Source organism: Medicago truncatula, chromosome 3 (genome assembly GCF_003473485.1).
Source record: "Medicago truncatula cultivar Jemalong A17 chromosome 3, MtrunA17r5.0-ANR, whole genome shotgun sequence".
NCBI lineage: Eukaryota > Viridiplantae > Streptophyta > Magnoliopsida > Fabales > Fabaceae > Medicago > Medicago truncatula.
In genome coordinates this window covers 9560353-9586603 of record NC_053044.1, presented here as the reverse complement: position 1 = coordinate 9586603, position 26251 = coordinate 9560353, and the positions used below count along the sequence as shown (strand labels likewise).

At 32.6% G+C, this 26251-nt stretch overlaps 1 long non-coding RNA gene across 9 annotated transcripts; it reads right to left on the bottom strand.

The window, feature by feature from the left end:
• Nucleotides 1-11095: 11095 nt before the first annotated feature.
• LOC112420475 (uncharacterized) lies at nucleotides 11096-19395 on the bottom strand. 9 transcript variants are annotated; one of them, XR_005645413.1, is made up of 9 exons: nucleotides 19076-19394; nucleotides 18778-18905; nucleotides 15162-16139; nucleotides 14940-15025; nucleotides 12601-13578; nucleotides 12380-12465; nucleotides 11761-11908; nucleotides 11380-11407; nucleotides 11096-11196 (listed from the first exon to the last, which is right to left on the bottom strand). It is a non-coding gene; the product is annotated as an uncharacterized lncRNA (long non-coding RNA). The 9 variants fall into 9 exon arrangements; XR_005645414.1 differs by having other exon boundaries at nucleotides 11155-11172; XR_005645418.1 differs by having other exon boundaries at nucleotides 11158-11172; nucleotides 11792-11908.
• Between the last annotated feature and the right edge of the window lie 6856 nt (nucleotides 19396-26251).

Genomic DNA, 26251 nt, shown 5'->3' with positions numbered 1-26251 from the left:
AAAGAAATTAAATTTACAAGTGTTACACGACTAACCTTGAGAGAACTGCATATTTAATGATTGATTCATCAATCAAGAAGCTTCGTATTTCTTCCCATTTGTTGCATTGTCTTCCTACATTGTTTGATCACAGGAAAGCCAAGAAAATACTTTGCTGCAGAGGCATCCTTCCCATTTTTTACACAATCTTACTACATCAGTAATTATTAACGACGGATAATGTTCATATTACAAAAAATTTAAAAATAATGTATGAATTAAATAGTAACAAGAGAGTCGCTAACATTCAAAGACTACACGTTACATTAGACATATTTCCTTAGTTGAAAGAAAAACACTTTATGTTCACAAAAAGAGGAGAAAATGTTGTATACCTGGAGCGCAACACTTAGTCCATATTTTCTTCATGGTCGAAATATAATAACTGGAAAGATGATTATTCAACAACATTAAAAAATATCATTTATAAATCTAATATACTTATAATTAAAAGACATGGTCTTCCTACTTATTCAAAATTTTAAACGTATTCAGGACATATGAAATTTCTCAAAGTTGGGGAGCTATTGTAAAGAAATAATGATCTCATAAAGTAGATAAATAACATGACTGAAACTCTAGTAAATTCAAAGTACTTTTAAATTTGAGATTCAGTTAGATCATATATTTCAAAAATAATTGCAAACAAAGTCATTCTACCTATAGCAAAAACAAAAATCTTGAGATCGGTAAGTTGAGCATAACTAGCATCCAACCTTAATCAATCAATGGCAGAAGATTAAAATTGAACCTTGCATTTGATTTTGTATGATGATTGCACTCGTCAAAAAAATCCAACTCTTGCTTCCTCTTATGTGATTGTAACCGTGATTGTAACTAAATAGGAATGTGCACATTGCTTCTCAACCTGTGACATGAAAGCAGCAAAGCATAAATTAACATATTTATGACCGTAAAGAGATCAATAAATTGGAAAAAAGTACCTACCCTTTTAGATACAAGTTGTCCCAATGAAAGTTGGCGAATTGTAACTGAACCATAGAGTGTCTCTTCCAAAACGGTCGCAGATACGGTTATCTTAATTGGTACACCATGTTTGTTGTCGTATGCGAAGAAAAAGATCAAAAATTCTATACTACGCAGTCAAAAAGAAAAAAGGGTAATGATGCAAATGGGAAGAGAAGCATTCTTACCTAAAAACTGCAGCAATCATTGTAGCATCCAAACTTGAAAGATCAAACTACTAACAATATAGGCTAAAATCTCATTTTTGCGAAAAGGGTTATTCCAATACACTTTCATTTTACCGAATACAAAACCAAATAGTTTCATATATCATATTTCGCATCAAGGGACATGAGCGACAAGTTCGACCTTTATCAAACTTCTAACCATATATGCTAAAATCTCATTTTCGCGACAGGTCATTCCAATACACTTTCATTTTACCAAAATACAAAACCAAATAGGTTCACATATCATGTTTCGTATCATGGGACATCGAGGGACAAGTTCCACCTTTATCAAACTTCTAAGCATATACGCTAAAATCTCATTTTTGCAACAAAGTCATTCCAATACTTTTATTTTACCGAATATCAAACCAAATAGGTTCACATATCATGTTTCGCATCAAGGGACATCGAGGGACAAGTTCACTATTTATCAAACTTCTAACCATATAGGCTAAAACCTCATTTTTGCGAAAAGGATTATTCAATACACTTTCATTTTACCGAATATAAAATCAAATAGTTTCATATATCATATTTCGCATCAAGGGACATCGAGCGACAAGTTCGACATTTATCAAACTTCTAACCATATAGGCTAAAATCTCATTTTCGCGACTAGGGTCATTCCAATACACTTTCATTTTACCGAATACAAAACCAAATAGGCTCACATATCATGTTTCGTATCATGGGACATCGAGGGACAAGTTCCACCTTTATCAAACTTCTAACCATATAGGCTAAAATCTCATTTTCGCAACAAAGACATTCCAATACTTTCATTTTACCGAATATAAAACCAAATAGGTTGACATATCATGTTTCGCATCAAGGGACATCGAGGGACAAGTTCACTATTTATGAAACTTCTAACCATATAGGCTAAAATCTCATTTTTGCGAAAAGGGTTATTCCAATACACTATCATTTTACCGAATACAAAACCAAATAGTTTCATATATCATGTTTCGCATCAAGGGACATCGAGCGATAAGTTCGACCTTTATCAAACTTCTAACCATATAGGATAAAATCTCATTTTCGCGACAAGGGTCATTCCAATACACTTTCATTTTACCGAATACAAAACCAAATAGGTTCACATATCATGTTTCGTATCATGGGACATCGAGGGACAAGTTCCACCTTTATCAAACTTCTAACCATATAGGCTAAAATCTCATTTTCGCAACAAAGTCATTCCAATACTTTCATTTTACGAGAATATAAAACCAAATAGGTTCATATATCATGTTTCGCATCAAGGGACATCGAGGGACAAATTCACTATTTATCAAACTTGTAGCCATATAGACCAAAATCTCATTTTCGAGACAAGGGTCATTCCAATACTTTTATTTTGCTGAGTACAAAACCAAATAGGTTCACATATCATGTTTCGTATCAAGGGACATCGAGAGACAAGTTCAACCATATAGGCTAAAATCTCATGTTTCGCATCAAGGGACTAGTACAAACTTCTCATTTATCAAACTTGTAGGCATATATACCAAAATCATCTTTTCGCGACACGGGTCATTCCAATACTTTTATTTTACCGAATTTAAAACCAAATATGTCCAAATATCAAATTCAAATCAAGGGAAATTGAGGGACAAGTTCAACCTTCATATTTATCAAAATTGTAACCATATAGGCTAAAATCTCGTTTGTCGGACAAGGGACATTCCAATGCTTTCATTTTACCGAATACGAAATCAAATAGGTTCACATATCATGTTTCGTGTCAAGGGACATCGAGGGACATGGTCAACCTTCAAAATTATCAAACCTTTAACCATATAGGCTACAATCTCATTTTCGCGACAAGGGTCATTTCAAGGCTATCATTTTACCGAATTTAATACAAAATAAGTCCACATATCATGTTTCAAATCAATTGACAAGTTCAATCTTCAAATTTATCAAACATGTAACCATTCTCTTTTTGGCGACAAGGGTCATTCAAATACTTTCATTTTACCAAATACAAAAACAAATAGGTTCACATATCATGTTTCACATCAAACGACATCAAGAGACAATTTCAAACATCCCATTTATCAAATTTAAATCAAGGGACATGTTCAACCTTCCCATTTATCAAACTTTGTAACCATATAGGCTAATATCTCGTTTTCGTGACAAGGGTCTTCCCAATACTTTATATTTACCTTATTTAATACCAAATATGTTCAAATATTTTGTTACGCAACAAGGGACAGCGATGGACAAGTTCAAACTTCCAATTTATCAAACATGTAACCATTTAAACTAAAATCTCTTTTTCGCGGCAAATAGTAGACATAGCTCAATAAAATAAAAAGAAAAAACTCAAAAGTTATAAACCCAAAAGACAATCGATAAAAAAATAAATAAATAAATAAAACATACGAAAGAGATTATATTTTGACGACAAAATTCAATATCTAAAAGAACTAAAACAAATGGTAAAAGATGAATAAAGAGAGATGTTGTGGTGATTAAAGAAATTAAATTTACAAGTGTTACACGACTAACCTTGAGAGAACTGCATATTTAATGATTGATTCATCAATCAAGAAGCTTCGTATTTCTTCCCATTTGTTGCATTGTCTTCCTACATTGTTTGATCACAGGAAAGCCAAGAAAATACTTTGCTGCAGAGGCATCCTTCCCATTTTTTACACAATCTTACTACATCAGTAATTATTAACGACGGATAATGTTCATATTACAAAAAATTTAAAAATAATGTATGAATTAAATAGTAACAAGAGAGTCGCTAACATTCAAAGACTACACGTTACATTAGACATATTTCCTTAGTTGAAAGAAAAACACTTTATGTTCACAAAAAGAGGAGAAAATGTTGTATACCTGGAGCGCAACACTTAGTCCATATTTTCTTCATGGTCGAAATATAATAACTGGAAAGATATTATTCAACAACATTAAAAAATATCATTTATAAATCTAATATACTTATAATTAAAAGACATGGTCTTCCTACTTATTCAAAATTTTAAACATATTCAGGACATATGAAATTTCTCAAAGTTGGGGAGCTATTGTAAAGAAATAATGATCTCATAAAGTAGATAAATAACATGACTGAAACTCTAGTAAATTCAAAGTACTTTTAAATTTGAGATTCAGTTAGATCATATATTTCAAAAATAATTGCAAACAAAGTCATTCTACCTATAGCAAAAACAAAAATCTTGAGATCGGTAAGTTGAGCATAACTAGCATCCAACCTTAATCAATCAATGGCAGAAGATTAAAATTGAACCTTGCATTTGATTTTGTATGATGATTGCACTCGTCAAAAAAATCCAACTCTTGCTTCCTCTTATGTGATTGTAACCGTGATTGTAACTAAATAGGAATGTGCACATTGCTTCTCAACCTGTGACATGAAAGCAGCAAAGCATAAATTAACATATTTATGACCGTAAAGAGATCAATAAATTGGAAAAAAGTACCTACCCTTTTAGATACAAGTTGTCCCAATGAAAGTTGGCGAATTGTAACTGAACCATAGAGTGTCTCTTCCAAAACGGTCGCAGATACGGTTATCTTAATTGGTACACCATGTTTGTTGTCGTATGCGAAGAAAAAGATCAAAAATTCTATACTACGCAGTCAAAAAGAAAAAAGGGTAATGATGCAAATGGGAAGAGAAGCATTCTTACCTAAAAACTGCAGCAATCATTGTAGCTTCCAAACTTGAAAGATCAAACTTCTAACAATATAGGCTAAAATCTCATTTTTGCGAAAAGGGTTATTCCAATACACTTTCATTTTACCGAATACAAAACCAAATAGGTTCACATATCATGTTTCGTATCATGGGACATCGAGGGACAAGTTCCACCTTTATCAAACTTCTAAGCATATAGGCTAAAATCTCATTTTCGCAACAAAGTCATTCCAATACTTTTATTTTACCGAATATCAAACCAAATAGGTTCACATATCATGTTTCGCATCAAGGGACATCGAGGGACAAGTTCACTATTTATCAAACTTCTAACCATATAGGCTAAAACCTCATTTTTGCGAAAAGGATTATTCCAATACACTTTCATTTTACCGAATATAAAACCAAATAGTTTCATATATCATATTTCGCATCAAGGGACATCGAGCGACAAGTTCGACATTTATCAAACTTCTAACCATATAGGCTAAAATCTCATTTTCGCGACAAGGGTCATTCCAATACACTTTCATTTTACCGAATACAAAACCAAATAGGGTCACATATCATGTTTCGTATCATGGGACATCGAGGGCCACATCGAGGGACAAGTTCACTATTTATGAAACTTCTCTAAAATCTCATATTTGCGAAAAGGGTTATTCCAATACACTATCATTTTACCGAATACAAAACCAAATAGTTTCATATATCATATTTCGCATCAAGGGACATCGAGCGACAAGTTCGACCTTTATCAAATTTCTAACCATATAGGATAAAATCTCATTTTCGCGACAAGGATCATTCCAATACATTTTCATTTTACCGAATACAAAACCAAATAGGTTCACATATCATGTTTCATATCATGGGACATCGAGGGACAAGTTCCACCTTTATCAAACTTCTAAGCATATAGGCTAAAATCTCATTTTCGCAACAAAGTCATTCCAATACTTTCATTTTACCGAATATAAAACCAAATAGGTTCACATATCATGTTTCGCATCAAGGGACATCGAGGGACAAGTTCACTATTTATGAAACTTCTAACCATATAGGCTAAAATCTCATATTTGCGAAAAGGGTTATTCCAATACACTATCATTTTACCGAATACAAAACCAAATAGGTTCACATATCATGTTTCGCATCAAGGGACATCGAGGGACAAGTTCACTATTTATCAAACTTCTAACCATATAGGCTAAAACCTCATTTTTGCGAAAAGGATTATTCCAATACACTTTCATTTTACCGAATATAAAACCAAATAGTTTCATATATCATATTTCGCATCAAGGGACATCGAGCGACAAGTTCAACATTTATCAAACTTCTAACCATATAGGCTAAAATCTCTTTTTCGCGACAAGGGTCTTTCCAATACACTTTCATTTTACCGAATACAAAACCAAATAGGTTCACATATCATGTTTCGTATCATGGGACATCGACGGACAAGTTCCACCTTTATCAAACTTCTAACCATATAGGCTAAAATCTCATTTTCGCAACAAAGTCATTCCTATACTTTTATTTTACCGAATATCAAACCAAATAGGTTCACATATCATGTTTCGCATCAAGGGACATCGAGGGACAAGTTCACTATTTATCAAACTTCTAACCATATAGTCTAAAACCTCATTTTTGCGAAAAGGATTATTCAATACACTTTCATTTTACCGAATATAAAACCAAATAGTTTCATATATCATATTTCGCATCAAGGGACATCGAGCGACAAGTTCGACATTTATCAAACTTCTAACCATATAGGCTAAAATCTCATTTTCGCGACAAGGGTCATTCCAATACACTTTCATTTTACCGAATACAAAACCAAATAGGCTCACATATCATGTTTCGTATCATGGGACATCGAGGGACAAGATCCACCTTTATCAAACTTCTAACCATATAGCCTAAAATCTCATTTTCGAAACAAAGACATTCCAATACTTTCATTTTACCGAATATAAAACCAAATAGGTTCACATATCATGTTTCGCATCAAGGGATATCGAGGAACAAGTTCCTATTTATCAAACTTCTAACCATATAGGCTAAAATCTCATTTTTGCGAAAAGGGTTATTCCAATACACTATCATTTTACCGAATACAAAACCAAATAGTTTCATATATCATATTTCGCATCAAGGGACATGAGCCATAAGTTCGACCTTTATTAAACTTCTAACCATATAGGATAAAATCTCATTTTCGCGACAAGGGTCATTCCAATACACTTTCATTTTACCGAATACAAAACCAAATAGGTTCACATATCATGTTTCGTATCATGGGACATCGACGGACAAGTTCCACCTTTATCAAACTTCTAACCATATAGGCTAAAATCTCATTTTCGCAACAAAGTCATTCCAATACTTTCATTTTACGAGAATATAAAACCAAATAGGTTCATATATCATGTTTCGCATCAAGCGACATCAAGAGACAATTTCAAACATCCCATTTATCAAATTTAAATCAAGGGACATGTTCAACCTTCCCATTTATCAAACTTTGTAACCATATAGGCTAATATCTCGTTTTCGTGACAAGGGTCTTCCCAATACTTTATAATTACCTTATTTAATACCAAATATGTTCAATAAAATAAAAAGAAAAAACTCAAAAGTTATAAACCCAAAAGACAATCGATAAAAAAAAAAAAATAATAAATAAAATATACGAAAGAGATTATATTTTGACGACAAAATTCAATATCTAAAAGAACTAAAACAAATGGTAAAAGATGAATAAAGAGAGATGTTGTGGTGATTAAAGAAATTAAATTTACAAGTGTTACACGACTAACCTTGAGAGAACTGCATATTTAATGATTGATTCATCAATCAAGAAGCTTCGTATTTCTTCCCATTTGTTGCATTGTCTTCCTACATTGTTTGATCACAGGAAAGCCAAAAAAATACTTTGCTGCAGAGGCATCCTTCCCATTTTTTACACAATCTTACTACATCAGTAATTATTAACGACGGATAATGTTCATATTACAAAAAATTTAAAAATAATGTATGAATTAAATAGTAACAAGAGAGTCGCTAACATTCAAAGACTACACGTTACATTAGACATATTTCCTTAGTTGAAAGAAAAACACTTTATGTTCACAAAAAGAGGAGAAAATGTTGTATACCTGGAGCGCAACACTTAGTCCATATTTTCTTCATGGTCGAAATATAATAACTGGAAAGATGATTATTCAACAACATTAAAAAATATCATTTATAAATCTAATATACTTATAATTAAAAGACATGGTCTTCCTACTTATTCAAAATTTTAAACGTATTCAGGACATATGAAATTGCTCAAAGTTGGGGAGCTATTGTAAAGAAATAATGATCTCACAAAGTAGATAAATAACATGACTGAAACTCTAGTAAATTCAAAGTACTTTTAAATTTGAGATTCAGTTAGATCATATATTTCAAAAATAATTGCAAAAAAAGTCATTCTACCTATAGCAAAAACAAATCTTGAGATCGGTAAGTTGAGCATAACTAGCATCCAACCTTAATCAATCAATGGCAGAAGATTAAAATTGAACCTTGCATTTGATTTTGTATGATGATTGCACTCGTCAAAAAAATCCAACTCTTGCTTCCTCTTATGTGATTGTAACCGTGATTGTAACTAAATAGGAATGTGCACATTGCTTCTCAACCTGTGACATGAAAGCAGCAAAGCATAAATTAACATATTTATGACCGTAAAGAGATCAATAAATTGGAAAAAAGTACTTACCCTTTTAGATACAAGTTGTCCCAATGAAAGTTGGCGAATTGTAACTGAACCATAGAGTGTCTCTTCCAAAACGGTCGCAGATACGGTTATCTTAATTGGTACACCATGTTTGTTGTCGTATGCGAAGAAAAAGATAAAAAATTCTATACTACGCAGTCAAAAAGAAAAAAGGGTAATGATGCAAATGGGAAGAGAAGCATTCTTACCTAAAAACTGCAGCAATCATTGTAGCTTCCAAACTTGAAAGATCAAACTTCTAACAATATAGGCTAAAATCTCATTTTTGCGAAAAGGGTTATTCCAATACACTTTCATTTTACCGAATACAAAACCAAATAGGTTCACATATCATGTTTCGTATCATGGGACATCGAGGGACAAGTTCCACCTTTATCAAACTTCTAAGCATATAGGCTAAAATCTCATTTTCGCAACAAAGTCATTCCAATACTTTTATTTTACCGAATATCAAACCAAATAGGTTCACATATCATGTTTCGCATCAAGGGACATCGAGGGACAAGTTCACTATTTATCAAACTTCTAACCATATAGGCTAAAACCTCATTTTTGCGAAAAGGATTATTCCAATACACTTTCATTTTACCGAATATAAAACCAAATAGTTTCATATATCATATTTCGCATCAAGGGACATCGAGCGACAAGTTCGACATTTATCAAACTTCTAACCATATAGGCTAAAATCTCATTTTCGCGACAAGGGTCATTCCAATACACTTTCATTTTACCGAATACAAAACCAAATAGGTTCACATATCATGTTTCGTATCATGGGACATCGAGGGCCACATCGAGGGACAAGTTCACTATTTATGAAACTTCTCTAAAATCTCATATTTGCGAAAAGGGTTATTCCAATACACTATCATTTTACCGAATACAAAACCAAATAGTTTCATATATCATATTTCGCATCAAGGGACATCGAGCGACAAGTTCGACCTTTATCAAACTTCTAACCATATAGGATAAAATCTCATTTTCGCGACAAGGATCATTCCAATACACTTTCATTTTACCGAATACAAAACCAAATAGGTTCACATATCATGTTTCATATCATGGGACATCGAGGGACAAGTTCCACCTTTATCAAACTTCTAAGCATATAGGCTAAAATCTCATTTTCGCAAGAAAGTCATTCCAATACTTTCATTTTACCGAATATAAAACCAAATAGGTTCATATATCATGTTTCGCATCAAGGGACATTGAGGGACAAGTTCACTATTTATAAAACTTCTAACCATATAGGCTAAAATCTCATTTTTCGAAAAGGGTTATTCCAATACACTATCATTTTACCGAATACAAAACCAAGCGACAAGTTCGACCTTTATCAAACTTCTAACCATATAGGATAAAATCTCATTTTCGCGACAAGGATCATTCCAATACACTTTCATTTTACCAAATACAAAACCAAATAGGTTCACATATCATGTTTCGTATCATGGGACATCGAGGGACAAGTTTCACCTTTATCAAACTTCTAAGCATATAGGCTAAAATCTCATTTTCGCAACAAAGTCATTCCAATACTTTTATTTTACCGAATATAAAACCAAATAGGTTCACATATCATGTTTCGCATCAAGGGACATCGAGGGACAAGTTCACTATTTATCAAACTTCTAACCATATAGGCTAAAACCTCATTTTTGCGAAAAGGATTATTCCAATACACTTTCATTTTACCGAATATAAAACCAAATAGTTTCATATATCATATTTCGCATCAAGGGACATCGAGCGACAAGTTCAACATTTATCAAACTTCTAACCATATAGGCTAAAATCTCTTTTTCGCGACAAGGGTCTTTCCAATACACTTTCATTTTACCGAATACAAAACCAAATAGGTTCACATATCATGTTTCGTATCATGGGACATCGAGGGACAAGTTCCACCTTTATCAAACTTCTAAGCATATAGGCTAAAATCTCATTTTCGCAAGAAAGTCATTCCAATACTTTCAATTTACCGAATATAAAACCAAATAGGTTCATATATCATGTTTCGCATCAAGGGACATTGAGGGACAAGTTCACTATTTATAAAACTTCTAACCATATAGGCTAAAATCTCATTTTTCGAAAAGGGTTATTCCAATACACTATCATTTTACCGAATACAAAACCAAGCGACAAGTTCGACCTTTATCAAACTTCTAACCATATAGGATAAAATCTCATTTTCGCGACAAGGATCATTCCAATACACTTTCATTTTACCGAATACAAAACCAAATAGGTTCACATATCATGTTTCGTATCATGGGACATCGAGGGACAAGTTCCACCTTTATCAAACTTCTAACCATATAGGCTAAAATCTCATTTTCGCAACAAAGTCATTCCAATACTTTCATTTTACGAGAATATAAAACAAAATAGGTTCACATATCATGTTTCGCATCAAGAAAATACTTTGCTGCAGAGGCATCCTTCCCATTTTTTACACAATCTTACTACATCAGTAATTATTAACGACGGATAATGTTCATATTACAAAAAGTTTAAAAATAATGTATGAATTAAATAGTAACAAGAGAGTCGCTAACATTCAAAGACTACACGTTACATTAGACATATTTCCTTAGTTGAAAGAAAAACACTTTATGTTCACAAAAAGAGGAGAAAATGTTGTATACCTGGAGCGCAACACTTAGTCCATATTTTCTTCATGGTCGAAATATAATAACCGGAAAGATGATTATTCAACAACATTAAAAAATATCATTTATAAATCTAATATACTTATAATTGCAAGACATGGTCTTCCTACTTATTCAAAATTTTAAACGTATTCGGGACATATGAAATTGCTCAAAGTTGGGGAGCTATTGTAAAGAAATAATGATCTCACAAAGTAGATAAATAACATGACTGAAACTCTAGTAAATTCAAAGTACTTTTAAATTTGAGATCCAGTTAGATCATATATTTCAAAAATAATTGCAAAAAAAGTCATTCTACCTATAGCAAAAACAAAAATCTTGAGATCGGTAAGTTGAGCATAACTAGCATCCAACCTTAATCAATGGCAGAAGATTAAAATTGAACCTTGCATTTGATTTTGTATGATGATTGCACTCGGCAAAAAAATCCAACTCTTGCTTCCTCTTATGTGATTGTAACCGTGATTGTAACTAAATAGGAATGTGCACATTGCTTCTCAACCTGTGACATGAAAGCAGCAAAGCATAAAATAACATATTTATGACCGTAAAGAGATCAATAAATTGAAAACAAGTACCTACCCTTTTAGATACATGTTTTAGATAAATATTACCCTTATTTATGTCTTCAGAATTCTACTTCAAAACCAATAGAAATTTAAAAGCATGTACATATGGCGAAGAAAATAGATGCATTTGCTACTTTAGTGATGATGAAAACCTGCTAAAACCATAACTTACCATCCATCTTAACTAATATATAAGATCTTATTTCAGCTTTTTAGAACAAATTAAGATGGGGCTAGTCCAAAAAAGGTTCAGGGTAATGATGCGAAGCAATGTGTATCATTTCAATATTCTTTGGAGTCATATTTCGGGATATAAACAGAAGTGGTTGCAAAGTACAATGATTAAAATAAGCTGCAAGTAGATGAATGCAAAATATTAGATGGAAAGAGTAAGTCGCAAGTACCTATGCAGTGCACAAGCTTTACATTTGTTACAATACACCAACGTCTCTTCAAAGCCTACATCGCCACATGTAAGACAGACAGGTATCTGCAACAAGTAGACATAGTTTTAATTCAGTGATTCATAAAAGGTATATAGCTCAAAAAAAAAACACATATTTCAAGAAGAAGAAAAAACAGTATTATTTGAAACTTCCCACGGAAGTCAGAAAATGAGAGAAACCTGCGGCAACTTAGCTGTCTCTGACTCGGTGATGAGAACATCCATCTCCACTTCCGATTGACAACTTATGTATGCAGCTTCAGTTTCAGTACTAACCTATGCAAGAGCATCAATCTCCACTGCAGCTTCCAATACTTGAGGTTCAACTTCAGTATGTAGATCATGTTCAGTTAGGAGTTCAAAACTTGACACTGATGCATCTGGCAGTGCGGATGCAAGTGGTTCTGTAACAACTTCAATTGCTACATAATCAGAATTCACAACTTTTGTTTGGTTGTTAGTCATAGAACCAGCAGGGTCTGTCATATTAGAGCCTGTTAAAGCATTCACCAATTGTGGCTGATTATTCTTTTCCACAATATTTTTAAACTTGTGATGTTCTTTGCCTTTGTACTCTTGCAACAGTGAGGCCGAGACATGTCGAGACTGTATTTCAAAACTAGATCCTTCAACAGGGATTGATGCCATTTTAGGTGAAGCCACACAACCTGATGGTTGTTTTAATCCAGGTCTTTGGACTAGAGATTTGACTGAACTTGACTTTGCATTGGCCTCATGTTTTCATGATTTCAAGGGTCTTCTTACCCCATTATCCATCGTCATGTATTTATCTCATGTGGCTCCTCTAATGTCACGCTTGGAACCATCACCCTGTGCACGATTGTTATCCATAAGTTTCCTTTTCACCAGTGTTATCCCCAAGTTGCCCTGTAGAACTTTCAGCCAGAACATTCTTCTGCTTGAAACTAGGACATACATTTTCCACCTTGAAACCGCGACCCTTAGCACCAGCATAATCCCCAAATTTCAAATTTGGAACCTACAGCTGGAACTTCCTTGTTGCTGAATCGGGGAGCTTCACAACACACATTTTCCTTGTAGTTCAATGGTTCCCGACTGAAATCATCGAATGGCCTATCATCATTCAACGGCATTATCATTCCAACCACCTCTATAATTGTTTTGAAAATTTCCTTTCTGCAAATAACCATTCAAATATGAAGCAGTATGTTAGATATAAAACCAATCATGTCTTTCACTTACCAACTTAGTGTTTGAAACAATTAATTTATGACATAGTGCATGGATAGATATTGCGGCATTATTCAGAAGCAACTACCTCTACTCTCTTGCAATAAGGTTCAAACTCTAAACCATTAGAATAATTATTTATACCATTCAAAAACTGACTATATCACTCAAAAAATATTAAACTTAATAATCATTCAGAAGCATTTTTTAAACAAAATTCATTCAAAATAAGAAGTTACAAATAAAATAGACAAAGAGAAAGATTCTTCAAATTTCTCATATGAGAAAAATTCCTCAGGTTGGTCCCCAAAATAACAACAAAATTAGTAACTTTCACTGGTTAAAAACGAGTAAACCACCAAATTAGTCGTTGAAATTATGAATATTTCAAAACGGTCCCTACCTCTAAAACAATGAAGTTGGTCCCTATATTTAACCTTTAATATCAATCAGGTCCCTATAAATATTTCAAAAAGGTCACTGACTCTATTAAATTGTCAAGTTTGTTACTATATTTAACCATTTACTATCAACTGACCCTAACATTTTGTCAAAATGATTAGCATTTTTATGACAGCACCCAAATTTATAGGGCGCTTTCAATTAGGTCTGTAAGATTATGAATAAACGAACGAAGGATAGATCTTCAAGGGACCATGCATCTCTATGTCGATATTAAAGGTGTGGCTCATGTCTGACACATCTCAGTGTTCAACACCGACATGACACCAACAGATATATTCAATCACTTAAATTATTAACTGTTTGTGTCCATATTAGTGTCATGTCCGGTGTTTGTACTTCATGGGTCTTGACTTGTTCGCTGCTATAGAAATAGATCATTGGTTACTATGGATGGTAATGTATAATTGATTTCTTGGGATGCAATTAGTTTGGATGGATTCAGTTGTTACATGCATCTAAATCATGTTTTAGATCCATATTACCCTTATTTATGTCTTCAGAATTCTACTTCAAAACCAATAGAAATTTAAAAGCATGTACATATGGCGAAGAAAATAGATGCATTTGCTACTTTAGTGATGATGAAAACCTGCTAAAACCTTAACTTACCATCCATTTTAACTAATATATAAGTTCTTATTTCAGCTTTTTAGAACAAATTAAGATGGGGCTAGTCCAAAAAAGGTTCAGGGTAATGATGCGAAGCAATGTGTATCATTTCAATATTCTTTGGAGTCACATTTCCGGATATAAACAGAAGTGGTTGCAAAGTACAATGATTAAAATAAGCTGCAAGTAGATGAATGCAAAATATTAGATGGAAAGAGCAAGTCGTCAAGTACCTATGCAGTGCACAAGCTTTACATTTGTTACAATACACCAACGTCTCTTCAAAGCCTACATCGCCACATGTAAGACAGACAGGTATCTGCAACAAGTAGACATAGTTTTAATTCAGTGATTCATAAAAGGTATATAGCTCAAAAAAAAAAACACATATTTCAAGAAGAAGAAAAAACAGTATTATTTGAAACTTCCCAGGGAAGTCAGAAAATGAGAGAAACCTGCGGCAACTTAGCTGTCTCTGACTCGGTGATGAGAACATCCATCTCCACTTCCGATTGACAACTTATGTATGCAGCTTCAGTTTCAGTACTAACCTATGCAAGAGCATCAATCTCCACTGCAGCTTCCAATACTTGAGGTTCAACTTCAGTATGTAGATCATGTTCAGTTAGGAGTTCAAAACTTGAAACTGATGCATCTGGCAGTGCGGATGCAAGTGGTTCTGTAACAACTTCAATTGCTACATAATCAGAATTCACAACTTTTGTTTGGTTGTTAGTCATAGAACCAGCAGGGTCTGTCATATTAGAGCCTGTTGAAGCATTCACCAATTGTGGCTGATTATTCTTTTCCACAATATTTTTAAACTTGTGATGTTCTTTGCCTTTGTACTCTTGCAACAGTGAGGCCGAGACATGTCGAGACTGTATTTCAAAACTAGATCCTTCAACAGGGATTGATGCCATTTTAGGTGAAGCCACACACCCTGATGGTTGTTTTAATCCAGGTCTTTGGACTAGAGATTTGACTGAACTTGACTTTGCATTGGCCTCATGTTTTCATGATTTCAAGGGTCTTCTTACCCCATTATCCATCGTCATGTATTTATCTCATGTGGCTCCCCTAATGTCACGCTTGGAACCATCATCCTGTGCACGATTGTTATCCATAAGTTTCCTTTTCACCAGTGTTATCCCCATGTTGCCGTGTAGAACTTTCAGCCAGAACATTCTTCTGCTTGAAACTAGGACATACATTTTCCACCTTGAAACCGCGACCCTTAGCACCAGCATAATCCCCAAATTTCCAATTTTGGAACCTACAGCTGGAACTTCCTTGTTGCTGAATTGGGAGCTTCACAACACACATTTTCCTTGTAGTTCAATGGTTCCCGACTGAAATCATCGAATGGCCTATCATCATTCAACGGCATTATCATTCCAACCACCTCTATAATTGTTTTGAAAATCTCCTTTCTGCAAATAACCATTCAAATATGAAGCAGTATGTTAGATATAAAACCAATCATGTCTTTCACTTAACAACTTAGCGTTTGAAACAATTAATTTATGACATAGTGCATGGATAGATATTGCGGCATTATTCAGAAGCAACTACCTCTACTCTCTTGCAATAAGGTTCAAACTCTAAACCATTAGAATAATTATTTATACCATTCAAAAACTGACTATATCACTCAAAAAACATTAAACTTAATAATCATTCAGAAGCATTTTTTAAACAAAATTCATTCAAACAAGAAGTTACAAATAAAATAGACAAAGAGAAAGATTCTTCAAATTTCTCATATGAGAAAAATTCCTCAGGTTGGTCCCCCAAAATAACAACAAAATTAGTAACTTTCACTGGTTAAAAACGAGTAAACCACCAAATTAGTCGTTGAAATTATGAATATTTCAAAACGGTCCCTACCTCTAAAACAATGAAGTTGGTCCCTATATTTAACCTTTAATATCAATCAGGTCCCTATAAATATTTCAAAAAGGTCACTGACTCTATTAAATTGTCAAGTTTGTTACTATATTTAACCATTTACTATCAACTGATCCTAACATTTTGTCAAAATGATTAGCATTTTTATCACAGCACCCAAATTTATAGGGCGCTTTCAATTAGGTCTGTAAGATTATGAATAAACGAACGAAGGATAGATCTTCAAGGGACCATGCATCTCTATGTCGATATTAAAGGTGTGGCTCATGTCTGACACATCTCAGTGTTCAACACCGACATGACACCAACAGATATATTCAATCACTTAAATTATTAACTGTTTGTGTCCATATTAGTGTCATGTCCGGTGTTTGTACTTCATGGGTCTTGACCTGTTCGCTGCTATAGAAATAGATTATACATAACTGATTATATGGTATAAGCAGCAAATAAGCTATTTATGGAAACAAGGCCTGAGTCTCTCTGAGAGAATTACTTACAAGAAAACTTTAGACATGACACTCAACTACCAACATATAAGAAAATTTTAGACATAGCACTCAACTACCAACAAAGTGTGTATTTTCTGTCACGGAAAAAAGTAACAACACTGATTTAACTTTTAGTAAAGCATAGATGTTTAATTGTTGTTAGCAAAAAGTGATCAAATCTAACATCTAAATCACATATTAGCCAGAAGTGATTAAAAGCTTTTGTATTAAGCTGCAAAATTAGACTACATAACAAAAATAACACCAGTTCAAATTCAATACAGACCAAAGCAATTTTACAAAATCAAGTTTATTCTGAAACACATTTGCCAAACACTCACCCAAACATACACAACGCAGGCCAACTCATTAATCTCTATTTTCTTTCTGTTCAATTTACACGCACCATTTTCCCATTTACCCTGCACAAATCAAGCATTGATTGACAGCCATGCAACTTCACTAACTACACCATGGATATTGAGATATAGATAGAGAGAGAACCTCAATGAAAGGAAGATCAGACACAACACACATTTCTCCTTGGCATTATAAGGATATTTAGGTTGATCTAGTTAAACTTTATATTGAATTACTTAATCTTCTGAACCCTACAAATCTTCCCAATATTGAAGGAGAGTCTCACTTAAGTGAGAATGAAGTTAACTCCCCTCCAATCCCTTCATCTTCCTATCCCTCCAAAACAATAAACCAAAGAACAAAATTTAAAATAATTCCTTTCATCCCCTCTCTCCCCCATCCTATCCCCCACATATCCCCTAAACAAATACTATGTAACGATCCATATTTGCTCATTGTGGATGATAACCTCGCATTTTCCATAACTCATTACCGAATTATTCTTTAATCAGCCCCTACTTTCAATGATTGTCCCGTCTAAGTAAATGAAAAACGACAACTATACAGCTAATATACATTAAGAGATCACATCCCTAAAAGCCTAATATTCTATTAGAACTTAGAATGTAGATCCTCGTTGCCTAAACAAATTAATATAAATGTAGTGGTGACGGTGTCCTATGTTTTTTTACATTAGCAATGTTGGAATATCGTATCTATGCTTCATAGTTAAATAGCATGTTGACCCTTCATCATGTTTGCACAATGTAAGACATACCATTATAATGGGTGTACATGTAAAACAACAATAAGAATCCAAGTCTAATCTCACAAGGTTTTGAGACATGGTATACAGAAGAAGAAATGGAAAGATACAAATCATTACACAAACAAGATAATACCAGCATCAGCATAAAGAACAATATAACAATAAAATAATAATGTTATTAAGGTATAAAGTAAGTAGTATCTACGATTAAAAACAGACAAAAAAGTTACAACAAGAACCTGATTACTAATCATTAATCATTGTGGTATCTTTCATAGACATCTTTGACCATTTTCAAGACGGTATCAGCCCTCTCAGCAATGTTAGACAGTTTATAATTTTGAGCGACGTAAACTCCGGCAAATAAGCTATTTATGGAAACAAGGCCTAAGTCTCTTTAAGAGAATACTACCAAATACAAGCATACCATGTTATATGTTATAGCAATACATTAAAATACCCTAATTTCAAAATCAACATTAACCTCATGAACCATAACACACGAAATCAAAGTCAAAAACAAAAATCAAAGAAACGTACTTGACTTCTAGTAGAATTCCGTGAAACGTCAAGGACTTCATACGCGTCTAGCGGGTGTCACATCTTTCTTCTCCAACTTCAACCATCCTAAAACGACGTTGTATTCGTGGGTCTTGACCATGTGGCTGCTATAGAAATAGATAATACATAAGTGATTATAGGCTATAAGCAGTAAATAAACTAAAACCACACACTATCAAAATCAAAATTAACATTAATCGACATTAATCAATTTCAAAATCAATTTAAAATCGAAATCAACATTAATCAAAATCAAATTCAAAAACAAAAATCGAACCAATTTTCTGGTATAATCGCTCGCTGGCACCACCGACTTCGTCTCTGAACCCCTCCGCTTCCACCACCACGACGAAAAAACTCTCATCTTCTTCCCTATCTCTTTCCCTTCCTCCACCTCCACCTCACGCTGTCTCATTCGAACCACCGTAATCTGCTCCTTGCGGTCTCCATCGCCACAAAACCTCGCGCATACACCTTCTACACCGCCACCGATTACATGTTGAGAATTGTGAAATCGAAAATGAAGAGAGAGAGAGAGAGAGAGAGAGAGAGAGAGAGAGAAGAGAACGTTAATTTGAATTGAGAGAGAGAGAAGAGAACGTTAATTTGAATTCTGAATTTTTATTTTGTTTTAATAGGTCAAATAAAGAGTAAATAGTCCAATTACCCCTGAAATTGTAAGTTTTATCAATTACTCCTTTGAAATTAACAAAACTTCAATTACCCTATTGAAATTAACAAAACTTCAATTACCCCATTGAAATTAACAAAACTTCAATTACCCCCTTGAAATTGCACAACGTTGATCAATTTACCTCCTTCGTCAAATTTTTCTGTTAGTTAACATGACGTTTTGCAAATACGCCCTGAAGTTTTGTACTTATGTGCAAAATGCCCCCTAAACTTGAAAATTTATATTTTTTTTTTTCTTATCCTTAAAAGTGACTGCATTATCACTAAATTGTGGAGCATATTAGCTAAATTTTGACGGTATACAACCATATATGCTCCTTTAAACGATCAAACATTAACCATGTATTAGAGTCTAACCATGAAAAACTAATACATGTCATACATAATGAAGCACATAAATAATACATGATTGACATAACCAAGAATTACCAAGATGTCAAAGTATATGGCTTCGCTATTGCTAATTTTAACCACACCAAAAATTTCCACTTCCTTTATATTGTGAGCGGTGCACACCATCAACACACTTCTCTCACTTTCAAGAAAAAAATATATAAACTTGTTACTTCTCTCACTTTATAAAGGATCTTGAAGGAATCATGGTCTTCTTCCCCCGTTAGGATTCAAAGGAATGGTAATAATATTATATTATGTATATTTCATTATGTTTTTTTTTAAGAGAATAAAAAAAACATGATAGCCACCATCCTTTTGATCTCTAATGGGGTTAAAGACAACTTGAAAAAGAAAAAATAACATCTGATGTTGGAACAAAGAAATACTTTTATGCTTGTTTTGTAAATATTTGAGTTTTGAACATTGTAGGGTTTACCAAATACTGCCAATTTGTTCAACAATATTATCAATATATGATTGTATATCGTCAAAACTTAGCTAATATGCTCCACAATTCAGTGATAATGCAATCAATTTTAAGGATAAGAAAACAAAATATAAATTTTCAAGTTTAGGGAGCATTTTGCACATAAGTGCAAAACTTCAGGGGGGGTATTTGCAACACGTTATGTTGACTAACAGAAATATTTGACGTAGGGGGTAAATTGATTAACGTTGTGCAATTTCAGGGGGTAATTGAAGTTTTGTTAATTTCATGAGATAATTGACGAAACTTACAATTTCAGGGGATAATTGACTATTTACTCGTCAAATAAACTATAGTTACTAGGTTGCTTAATTAGGAAGTTAAGCGGTGTTTGGCCCATGTTATTTTTAACTTTTCTTCATTCACTTAAAAGGAGAATTAGGGTCAAATACTCATTATAAAAAAGTCTAGAAAAAATAAGGACCTTAATTTTATAGAATAATTAGACCATGTTGACGGTAAATAGAACATTCAAATAAATAAAAAATAATGTGCTTTTGGTTCAAATACAACGTTAATAGTAAAAATACAAACAATAAAAAAAGGCTTAATACATGCTTTGGTCCCTTAACTTATTTTTGAATTTCATTTTGGTCCCTTAACTTTAAACCGTCTCAATTTGGTCCCATAACTTTACCTCCGTTTACCTAAGTGGTCCCTTCTGTTAAAAAAACAAACAGAAAGGACCACTTAGGTAAACGGATGTAAAGTTATGGGTCCAAATTGAGACGATTTAAAGTTAAGGGACCAAAATGAAATTAAAAAATAAATGTTAATAAATGTTGTAATTTTGAACTTATTTCTGGTTTTCTTTTTACTGTGATAATTAATTAGCTTTGAAATTTTAATATACTTATGATAAGAATAAGTAATTAGAGATAAAGAAAATCCTTTGATCCCTTTGAAATTTTAATATACTTCCGAGGTAGGTTATATCCACGTCGATGAAGTTGAAGATTTTGATCCCTTTGAAATTCCTTTAGACAAATTTCACACACGAATTTGTTTGTTGCCATCAATGGTTTTGGTGATAAAGATATTACTTTTGCTTCAGGATCTGCATGTGCATATAATATAATCTATGAAACACTAACATAGACACAAAATATTGATGCGGACACATATCAACACGATTAATAACTCGAGAAAAAAATTAATTTATTGAATAGAAACATATGTTTTGATTTGTTGGAAACTAAATAACCTTTCAATCTGAAGTGTTATATGTTACATAATATATAAGAAATCATTTGCTTCTTAATTATTATATAAAAAAAGGCTTAATACATGATTTGGTCCCTTAACTTATTTTTGAATTTCATTTTGATCCCTTAATTTTAAACCGTCTCAATTTGGTCCCATAACTTTGCCTCTGTTAAACTAACAGAAGGGACCACTTAGGTAAACAGAGGCAAAGTTATGCGACCAAATTGAGACGGTTTAAAATTAAGGGATCAAAATTAAATTTAAAAATAAGTTAAGGGACCAAATCATGTATTAAGCCATAAAAAAAGAGTTCATGTTGGTATATTACGGTGTTTAGAGGAAAAGGGAACAGTCGCATGTAATATGATAGTTGCGTAGGTGCATTTTTTATGCTTGAGCGTGCCATAAAATGAGTAGTTGTGCTAGTGCATTTTTTTATGCTTCCTTGAACATTCTTGATCTAATAGATGCATTGGAACATTACCATTTTAAATGTGCCTATGTAAAACGAATTATTCATACATTTATGATAAGCTTGATGATATAATCTTGGTAACATATTTGAACTCTGCGGTAACACAGTAAAAATATGTTTCTAAAATAGAGGTGATTTTATACTTAATAATAATATCACAATAGGAAAATTGAGGAACTCAGTGTTGATCTGCAATTGAAGAATAACAACACATTTAACATATGTTTCTAAATAGCAATGATGTTACATTGACTAATAACACAGTAAAAATATACGTTACATTAATGACAGATTTTAAATTGAAGAACAGTCAAACAGTTAAAATATATTTCTAAAATAGCTACTATGTTACATGTAACGCCCTCTTTGAATTATTTGTTTTATTTGATTATTTTATTGAGTTTAGAGTCTTTTTAAATAATTTATTTGATTTATGATGTGTGCGTTTTTTTTGTGTTATAGGTTGGTGTTTTAGTAGCATATTATATTATAATCTATATTATTTGGTGTAGAGATATTATGTTATTTGTTAGTATAATATATATGTTATTTGGTGTAGAAATATATTATATTATATTATATTATATTATATAGTGTAGAAATATATTTGTTATTTGGTGTAGAAGTATTTTATAAATATATATTAAAATAGAATATTGAGACTTTGGGGGCTGATTTGGAAATTTAGAAGAGTTTAAGAGAATAAGTGGAATTAAGAGAAAATAGGTAGGTTAAGGTTATAAAAAGAGAAAAGTGAGAAGTCATAATAGTTTTTCACGTACAACTAGTTTTTGGAGAAAAAGGGAGAAAATCTAGAGAAGAGGAGGAACGAGAAGAAAACCTTGCAATCGATTTCTTAAGGTAAGGGTGAGACTAATTTTGCAATTCTATTAAGTATGTGATTCAATGGTTAGGTTTAACATGAAGTAGGATAAGTTTTAGAGAAATCGAAAAGTAGGTTAAAATTGAAGAACTAATGATTAAACGGTGGAAACTTGTTAGATTGATGTAGAAATTGTTCCTAGACCTTAGATAATGATTATGATGAATTCTGGAATCAATGTTAGGCTTAAAACCATGAGAATTAGTGATTTTTGTAAACAACTACACTTCTGCCCGTAGCGACATTCATTGCTCGCCTCCCGAGCTATGATCCTCGCCTCGCGAGTGATGAACTTCATCGCTCGCCACGCGAGCAACCTTTTCCCGCCTCGCGAGTTGCACGTTGCAGCTCGCCATAGCGAACAGATGAACTCGCCTAGCGAGCTTGACCAGAGAGCTTGCAAGATTCTGTGATTTTGACTTTTGAGTTGATCCTTAGATGTTTTGAGTGCCTGAACATGTCTAATAATGATTAGGAAAGAATGTAGAATGAGATTGAACCTGGAAAGATTTTAGAATGAAACTTTGGAAATCTGACCTGAATTCGCCATGGCGAGCAGAGGCTCTCGCCTCGCGAGTGACCCAGTTACAGAATGCTTGTTTAGGATTTTGCGATCTTTGTCGCACGAGTCGTTGAGAGTTGAACCTTGGGGTAGTTATGAATATTATATATAATATTAATGATGATCTGTGAAGCTGATTTATGATGATTTGATGTTGTTTATATTGTGATATAATTGTATATGCATTACTTGAATTATATGTGAATAATTGAGATGTTGTTGACTTGCATTTGATATTATTATGTCATGTTGTTTTTGTATACTGCCTGTGTTGCTGTTGTTATTTAACTAAGCTGCATGAGTCGGTCTAAGTTGATTAAGATGATGAAGTTCCAAATTATTGGATTATATAAGAGGTTGTCAATTTAAGATGTTATAAGAGGTCGAGTCCATGCATTAGCATTTCATTGTTGGGGGCTTGATGCCCTGGAGCCTTTGCTCAATTAAGTTGAGGGCTTGATGCCGTAGGAGTATATTAATGCTCAAATAAGTTGAGGGCTTGATGCCCTGGGAGCCTATTTACGCTCAATATGTTGGGGGCTTGATGCCCTGGATTGGTACTACATGCATATAAGAGGTCTAAGTTGCATAGTCGAGTTGGAGTCGTATTTGTCGAGTCGAAGATGTTTAAGTTGCCAAGTTGTTGAAGCTGTGATTCTTTATATGAACTATTAAAGATGTGATATATGATATATTATTATCTATGATGAATATTATGATGATTTTAGGTTGTTAAATATAATTGTTGAATTATATGCTTAATATTATTGTTTTGTGAAATTTCACCCTTTCTGCTTGGAAATGTTGCTCTTCGTATGAGTAACTTGCAGGTGATCGAGTTTAAGTTGTTGTTAGATTGCTTTCGTGAGTGGATTATCTCTCATGTGTGTCTTTAGGTGCTCTGATACGTAACGGGATGAGAACTTTGTTATTACTTTTCTATTCCTTACGTATTGTTTTTGAAGATTTTTGACTATGTTTTTAGATTGGATTTTTATGAGACATTTATGAAGAGGTCTTCGTGCCAAAGACTGTTTTTAGTTATTGAATAAATTCCGCTGCGAAGTATTAAAGATTTTTTTATTGAATTTTAAAAGATAATTAGTTAATTATCTCATTTATGATTTTTAAGAAGTGTAGCATTCCGTTTACGTATTGAATACTCTGATAATTGTTATGAAATTTTTATGTTGGGAAAACGGGGTGTTACATTACATCTTAGAATAGCAATGTAAAAATATCGTCTTAAAATAGCATAAATTTACCTCGAAGAATAAGAAAGTTAAAATATAAACGAAAATAGCGGTTTTTATACCTCAAAGAAAACGTAGATATAAATCCTGTCTTATATAGGGGTTACTCTAATATGGGTGTATTAGATTAAGATTTTAAAAGACTATTTTAATAAAAAAAAGTCTTTAAGATTTTAAAAGACTGTGTGAGATTGTATTAATTATGTGAGATTTTAAGAGACTTTTTATGTAAAAGACTTTATACACTCAAGATTTTAAAGGATTTATCACACTGACTTTTAAGGATTTCAAAGAATTTTATGTGATTTTAAAATTTCAAGTGATTCAATGAATTTTAGGAGAAAAAGAACAAATTTACAAACGTGAATGACAAAAATAATAAACAAGTAAATTATAGCGTTTGAATAAAGAAAAATAAAACAAATAAAAAATTATTATACTCTTGATTTTCAAATTTTAAAAATTTTATGGATTTTATAAGATTTTGAGGGACTAAAAAACACTCTAACACATTATTCTCAATACAAATTTTTTATTTTTTTTATGAGATAGTAGAGAGAGGGAGAGAGGGGGATGAGAGAGAGAGAGAATGGAGAGATAGAGAAATGAAGAGAGAAAGGAGAGAATAGGGAGGGGGAGGGAGAGAGAGAGAGAGAAAGGAAAAGAAAGAGATAGTAACTTTTAAAAGAAAAACAATCTCAAAAAATATAATCTTTTTATGAAAGACCTTTTCTTGTTAAAATTACACTACAAAATCCCACAAAATCCATCAAAATCCAATTTATTAAACAATCATTCGAGTAGGTATTATTTTCTTTATATATAGTATATATTATTATTATTATTATCATAAGAATATTTATTTTATTATTGTTGTTATTGATGTTGTTGCTACTATACTATTACCGGTGATGATAACGGACGTCCACGGATATATATAGTAGTTTTTTTTTTAGGGAAAGAAATATATAGTAGTTAACACTCTCTAATGATAAAAATGATATTTATGTCGTTCTCACATTCGTATAAATATCCACTAGACGAGTAATAGTGGATATTAAGGTATTTACAAATATCAAACGTGTAAAATGATTTTTTATACAAAAAAATAAATTATTATAAAATAATTGAAATTATGTAGAATTTATTATGTACATTTTATTATTTAATAATTGTGGCACTAATGATCATTTTACAATTGTTTCATATGAGATTTGAACAATATCTTTTGAAGTTACAAAGTCAAGCTATAACCATCGATGTGACATCTCTTAGACTTATTCCTTCTATTTTGATAAGACAAAAATATTATACCACTCACTTTCACTTTGATAACAAATTACTAATAAAAAAAAATCATTAATTAGAAAATCCATTTATATTTTATTTCATGACGATTGAAGATTTTCATTTAAGTAATACGACAATTGTATAATATTACTAATTTAATAACATGTACGGATTTCTGCGAGTCCGGATACTTAACAAATGTTTATTA